Below are 7,496 nucleotides of genomic sequence, written 5' to 3'. Positions count from 1 at the left end.
GGGAGCAGTTTGGAGCATCGCTGGGTAGTTGTTGGCTCTTCTGTGCCGCTTGGTTGGAGCATGACTGCTGGGCAGACAGAGGGAATGCCAGGAAATAAAGACAAGATTGATTAGTTTTACTTTGACACACCTCCAACAACCTCCCACACCACCCACACCTACATTGCCAGAAAAGGAGCCAGCTGGTGTACACACACACACACACACACACACACACACACACACATAGCAGAACTGCTGTCTGCTGAATTAGACTGTGCTGTAGTTTGTGGTAGACAGAGAGGTGTGTGAATTGGCTCTGATGGATTCAGCATGCTATGCTAATGTATTTAATTGTACTCTCGTAGGACATAATAGTGTTTATGTGTAAGAAAGAAAACTATTATTTTTGAACTTTTTGCACTTTCACAGGGCGTTTTCAATCTTGGGATCTAGACCCCTAAGCGTTGACAATGTAAATCTATCAGATTATCTTTGGTAACGCAGAATAGACTTTTCAAATCAATTTGCAATTAAAGCGGTTTACCTCTTAAATATACTGCAATTTAAAGAAGCAAACACTGTGATTTAAGGAACACGTTTAAAGGTGCAATGTGTAATGTCTGGAAATGTGCTGCAAAGAAATAGAGGGCAGCATTTCTCCTCTAACACTGGCTCCGAACAATCTAAATACAACAAATAAATAAAAACAATTGGCAGGTATTGAAAAATGCCAACTACTAACTTACAACAGGGTAAGGATATACTAAATTTAACCAAACAGCTGGCATCCCTCAAAGACGTTGCCTTTCAAGATGCTCATCAATTACATAGTGTTTAATTTCATTATATATATATATATATATATATATATATATATATATATATATATATGAATAAATAATATTTTTATACTTATTTTAGACGGAAAAAGGTTCAGAGGTGTCTTCTCATTTGTAAATAATATTAACTTCCCAAATAGACCATGAAGCGGGGTATGCGATATCACCAATGAGTGACATCATGGCCATGTCCATGAAAACCCATTCAAATTACATGTAGTCAAATGACCCATTGTTAATATAACAATACACATGATATGAGCTCAAACCTACATTTTGGCCAAGACTCAACACATTATAACCACAGTATGTTATTTACTCTCCCAGAAACAGTAGAACTTGCTTTATTTTACTGTTGTTCCAAAACCACTATTTTGTTCCAGTCAAACATTTAGACATGATGGAAAAAAAATGTTGGTTTGTTCCAGTTTTATTGATTTTAGCCACATGACAGGGCACAAAGGCCATAGCTCTTGAGGAACTAGTAGTATAAGAAAAATGTGTGTGTCGGACCTTGCTGGTTGGTTTTAGATATCTCTGCAGTACAATACATTGACATGTTTGGCATACTGTCAAAGGTGTGTTTTAGTGTCATTAACGGGCACACCGCTTCATCCAGCATCTCTCCTCCCTGTCTGTTTCACCGAGGAGCGGGGCTGAGACGCGCGCGCACACACGCACACACACACACACACACACACACACACACAAACACATCCAGTGTTGGGAAAGTTCACTTTCTACATGACCTAGTTCAAAGTTCAGTTCACAAATTTTAAAATGAACTAGTTCAGTCACAAGGTGAGTTGGAAGCAGTTTAAAGTACTGAACACTAAATTCTTGATGTGAAGCATAAAAGAAACAATATGAGGTTATCTTTATAAATCCTTATAAATTATCAAGTCAGTGCTGGGTAATATCTACAATGTTTTAAAACATCAGAGTCCATTAAGTTTATCCCATGTGGCAGGGTTGGAATTTCATCATATTAGGGGCAAGGCCTTTTGGCCTTCACTTCCATTTTTTTTAGGGGCACCAAGGCCACATGACAGGGCACAAAGGCCATTGAGTAAAATGAGATGGTTTTACCTTTCAGATTAATACCATAACATCCTAATTCATAACAAAACATGAATTATGTATTAAAATATTTGTAATACCAATATCAAGTTAATGTCGCATTGGATTTTTTTAAATAACATCTTACAAAGGAATTACTACTTGAAAGCAATAAAACATATATATAAAGATGCACGAGCACATACACGGGTAGGCAATGTGGACATGACATAGACTTTAATCGATAGGCAGTCCCTCTCATTATCGCTCAGTTCAACTCCGATCTCCCCCCGCTATTGAGCCATTTTATGACTGAAAATACTGTTGATGACTGTGTAGGACACAGGGTTGGGCTTGGGTTTCAGACTCGTTGTGTGACTGGAGCGGAACCTGACCAGTACTTTTATAATAAAAATGCCGCTCTCTTCAAAATAAGCTGCCCGCTCGTGGCCACTTGCTCGCTCAGCTCCGCTTGTGTTGACTAGAAGTGTGTGCAGACGCCGGAGCGGAACCAACCACCATAGCCGTCATGGCCGTTGCGAAATTCCCACCCTGCCATGTGGTACAGTATTATTATAGCATATGACTACTGGTGAATATTGTAGCTGAATCATGATTATGACAAGTGTTTGTATATGTTGTTTATAGGAACTGAAGGTGTCAGCACTGAGGGAGGAGAGGCCACTGCTGCACACTGGAAGTGGTTTGTTGAATTAGGTGATGGAGCGAAGACCGGCTATAACCCCACTACACCCCATCTCCTCAGCCATGATGCCAACCACTGCAGCAGGGGTCTCTCCTCCAGAGCAGGAGGGGAAAAGACCTGCAGGCCTAAAGAGGAAATATGAGTCAACAATATATCAATATATATTCAGATATTTATTAGTTAGATTTATACAGAACATCAGATATAATCGTAAAACATTTAACAGGAAACATTTGACTGTAAGATTGTATGTGGCATTACTTATAAACTCCACCACTGATGAACCGATCTGTAGGCTATTTGTAGTTTGCGACCACATTCACATTTATTTATATTTGTACATAAATATCTGTGGAAACCCCTCAGGAAATTGTACAGCTGCAGTTGCTACATAAGAGAAAGAGAAGAAAGAAGAGAAGAAAAAAAGAGTCCAATAAGTATAAAAATATGAAGTATAAAATATTGCCAATAAATATTACTAATATTTATTGGCATTATTTTATACTTTGCATTTTTTTCGAGTTATACTGCATTAAATGTGTATCTGGGTAGTGTTGCTTTCGTTAACGAAAATTATGACTAAATATCATCGTCAATAAACCTTTATCACATGAGGAAAACGAGACGAGACGTGAAAATGCTGGTCATGTGACAATAACATATTTGGTTGATAAAATAAATATGTTGTAAATTCAAATCAGAGCGTCTTCTGTGTCTGTTAAGGATATATTCTTGAGTCTATAAGGTAACAATAATATAATAATAAGATAACCTTGTTTGAATTGTGAAATGTGTTTGGCTTAATACAATCTGACTAAAACTAGACTAAAATGTCATCAGTTTTCGTTGACTAAAACTAGACAAAAATAGTCATGGACAATTCTGACTAAAATGATCAGACTTTTATTCGACTGAAACTTGACTAGATTAAAAATAATATGAACGTGACTCAAACTAATAAAAACTAAAATTATAGCTTTAGACAAAGACTAGACTAAAACTAAAAGTAAAACAGGCCGCCAAAAACAACACTACATGGACATGGAACCCACCTATGCTCCGCTAGTAAGCAGTGGCCGAGGTTCTCGTTGGAACTATGGACAGGGAACTCATCTATGCTCACCTAGTAAGCAGTGGTCGAGGTTCTCCATGGAGCGCCTTGAAAGACGGAAGTCCTTCCTTAAATGCCCTTCCCCAAAGTAGAGGCCCAAGGAATTATAATTAGAACTACTAGAATGTTTCTTCAATACATTTCTCATTTTTTGATATTTTCTTCTTGATTTATCTAATTTTTTTATCGACGAGGGGCCCTGCAGAAAAAAGTTTGGGAGCCACTGTCCTATAGAATGTACATTTTCTTTAAAGACTCACTTCATAGATGGCTAACAATCAGTATTCCACTCTTTCTGGTACACTGTAAACCCAGATTTTGTTTCTAATTAAACTTATGAGTGATCATTACTTAAACTTTTATGTTTTGTAAAAACCTGCTATCATTACTAAACAACATTAGTTGATTGTACTATTTAGCTGAAAAATTAATTGCACTAATCGGGTTTAGTAGAGATAACTTGGTATGTTAAGTTTTATAAGAAAGGGGAGCGGCCTAATTCAAAAACGTCCCAGGTCACATGGCCAGCGCAACAGTCAGTAACCGTGCTTGCACGAAGTCGACACTGACTCGGCGGGACGAGCACAGGAAGCTACAGCAGACGGTGTGTCGTCACCCTCGCCAGGAAGCAGCTTACTGAACACCTTGAACGGTTAGTATCTAAAATACTTTTAACACCCAAAAGCTTGGAGATAATTTGTTGACGCTGTTTTTTTCTGTCACATGTTAATGTACTGTTTGAACCTGTGCATGCTGCTAATACATGCTCATTGCTAGCTAATGCCCACTCAAAATAGTGTCAGCTGAATGTTAAAGTTAGCTTAGTGTTAACAGTCAGAGGACAGCTCAAATACCGGCGAGTTTGCGCGACTATAATTTATATTTCCGCCATTTCATGCGGTTGAAAAGCGGTTCAACCGCTGTCAGGGGCAAAGGAGTATAACGCGCTGCCGCTGTGGAGGTTTATGTTGTGGCTGCCGCGAGCTGCGCGCCACACATTGATCCACTCGACCGCTCCGTGCCCACTCTCTTTCCTCCTCTCACTCTAAAGGCCCCTACACACCGCCCAGACGTCCAACTGCCTTATCCGACCACTCTCCGCCCACTCTGTTGCCTCTCGTCTGACCCGTTCGGCAGAAAAGTTGCGTTGTACACACCGCTTCGACGTGCTTCCGACACCACAGCAGCGTGTACGTTCTGCGCTTGCGCGAGATGCAATAAGCCTCCTTAAACAGCGGGTGGCGCTAATCTCGTGCCAGTACTCCAAAACAGGAAAACAGGAAATGACGGAACGGAGTGCAGATAAAAACAATGCACACAGTCTTGGTTCAGTATTCGTTCGACTCGAGAAGACCTTTGTGGACTAAATACTTGGCATTTCTGGAAAGATGGCTCTGGCTAGGGTGACACTCGCGTTGTGTGCTCTCGGGCTCATTATTTTACGAAGACGTCGTCTCAATAGGGAACGAGTAATACGGAGTTTACCATCGTCACTTCCGCCCCGCCCACACACCGCCATTGGATACTCTGATTCGCTAGCACACCGCCAATCAGAGTATCCAATGGCTCAGACGTCCAACAGCCCACCTCCTCAGACTTCGCATGCTCAGTCTGATCAGACAACGTCCGCGCGGCTCCGAAAGCTTCCGACGCAGCTGTACACACCAAACATATGTGTTCCCGACCTCGTCCGAGCCTCTCCAAACGCTTCAGACGTCCAACGGTTGGGCCGGTGTGTTCCTGCCTTAACGCTTGTTTACATGCCGGTTTTATGTGTAACACAGACGTCGTTTCGGTTCTATTACCATTTTGTTTTTTTACAGCGATATTGTTGAGCTGAGTTGTTGAGCTAAAAGTTTTCTTGTTTTCTATTTTTACAGATCCTTGTTGTTGTGTTGTTGTGAGGATGCTGTGGAAGTGTAAGTACGATGGTTTCACGAAGGTGAAACGCTGGTCGCCCTCTTCACTGAAGATCAGGTATGTTCACTTTTCACTAAAGATCAGACATGTTCACGAAAGAGAAGATAACTAATGACTATCTTTCTATTATATAATGTGTCTAGATGTATATTTCTCTTGTCCTCTTAAAGGAAAACATTGATATTTTTAATTTGGGGCATGCTGTTTACACATTTAAACATCAACATTTCAAATCATACAAAAAGGACATTCATGGGTGTTTTTCCAGCTCTACTTTGCAGATGGCTTGCCTTGTATAGCTCATTTGATCTAGGTTCTTAGGCTGTTTTTTTTATTTTTTTTTATCCCTCTGTATTTTTCAGGTGTTTATGGAGTTCAGCAGGATTGTGGGCAAGAACCTCAAGCTGGAATTCTATGAGAGCATTGATCGGCACAGTCCTTGTCTCCTTGAGTTATTTCGTTCCAAGAGAGGGAATGTTGGACAGTTGTTGACACAGATTTCACAACAGACCAACGTAGGTCCATACACATGATGTGCTTGGCATTGTTCTTTACAGGTTTTGTAAAAACATCAGAATGCCACTCTATTAGTTGTGTAATTCAGTTTCTTATAGATCATTAGCTTTCTTATAGATAATTATTTGATTTTCATTTTAGCTATCTAACTTGTTATTCTGTTTAATTCCCAAAAGACTACAGAGCCAACTGCGATCCGGACACAGGTACTCAGAGGGCTTCCAATCATCCTTGGGGACAACCCCACAAACTTCTTCAAAGTAGGCTTCGTAAGTAAGCTCTTGCTTTCTTTTAATTTTCACAATGACACTCTTACAGTATATTGATTAAAGTTTTTTTTCAAATGAGAAGTCTAATGTAATGATTGTGCTCTTCTGTTATTCTTAATCAAGGACTCTGATGATGATGATTCTTTCCGTGACCTTGACATCGGGATACTTCTCATTGAGCGTGAAGGTGCTGTGCTAACATCTTCCCAGCATCTCAGTCCAGCCTCGTTGAAAATCATCATTGAGGGAGAAGTCTTGATGGGAGACATTCAAGATCTGCCAAAAGCAATGTGCATTCTGTTTGGACTCACATATGCACTCCATCTGAACTATCCCAAGACTATGAAGCTCACATTTCAGTTCATCCAACAGGTATTGCTCTCGTTAGGCCACACTGACCTAAAACCGAAGCTACAGTCTTTGAAAAATCAGCTTGCAATGTAAAGTGATGTCAGCTCTACTGTAATAAACTGTTGACTACTTTTTTTTTTGCCACACCAGTAAAAACACTTTCTGACCAGTGGGGTAAACCTTTATTATTTTCTGTAAAACAGGCACACGTAAAAAACGCAGACACACACACACAAACAACAGACACATTCAACACCCACTCACAACAGAGTCCCACACAACACCCACACACAAAAAACACTGACACATACACACCTACACACATTTAAATGCTGTAGGAAGCAGCTGAAGGATGTGACTTGTGTGAAAATTAAAATTGAGAGGAGTTGTAGCAGAAAGACATAAGACATTGATCAGTTCTTGATGAAGCAGATTGTTTTGGTTTGTAATTTCTTGTACATTTGAGCAGAGGTTTCTTGTGAATTCTGTTTTTTTTTTAAGGATTTACCGCTATCTCTCACTATCTGTGTCACTAATCTGTCACTATCTCAGGGCACATCCATGTTTTTTCTTGTAAATTTGTGATGCATTCAACACCCCCACACACAACCAGCACGGACAACACCAACAACCACACAAACAGCACAGACACAGACAACACCCACACACAGACACATTCAACAACCACACACATAATTGTTTCAATGATTTGAAATTACCTTTTTCAGATTAATCACTTTAGG

General features: G+C 40.0%; 1 long non-coding RNA gene across 1 annotated transcript; it reads left to right on the top strand.

The window, feature by feature from the left end:
• The first annotated feature begins 5,978 nt into the window (after positions 1 to 5,978).
• LOC311014181 lies at positions 5,979 to 6,894 on the top strand. Its single transcript, XR_014597235.1, has 3 exons — positions 5,979 to 6,132; positions 6,310 to 6,402; positions 6,526 to 6,894. It is a non-coding gene; the product is annotated as an uncharacterized lncRNA (long non-coding RNA).
• Positions 6,895 to 7,496: the final 602 nt, after the last annotated feature.

Source organism: Eutrigla gurnardus, assembly GCF_963514095.1.
Source record: "Eutrigla gurnardus genome assembly, chromosome: 1".
In the NCBI taxonomy this organism is placed as follows: Eukaryota; Metazoa; Chordata; class Actinopteri; order Perciformes; family Triglidae; genus Eutrigla; species Eutrigla gurnardus.
Note: the sequence above shows the minus strand (reverse complement) of the source record. Positions and strands in the feature narration are given on the sequence as shown.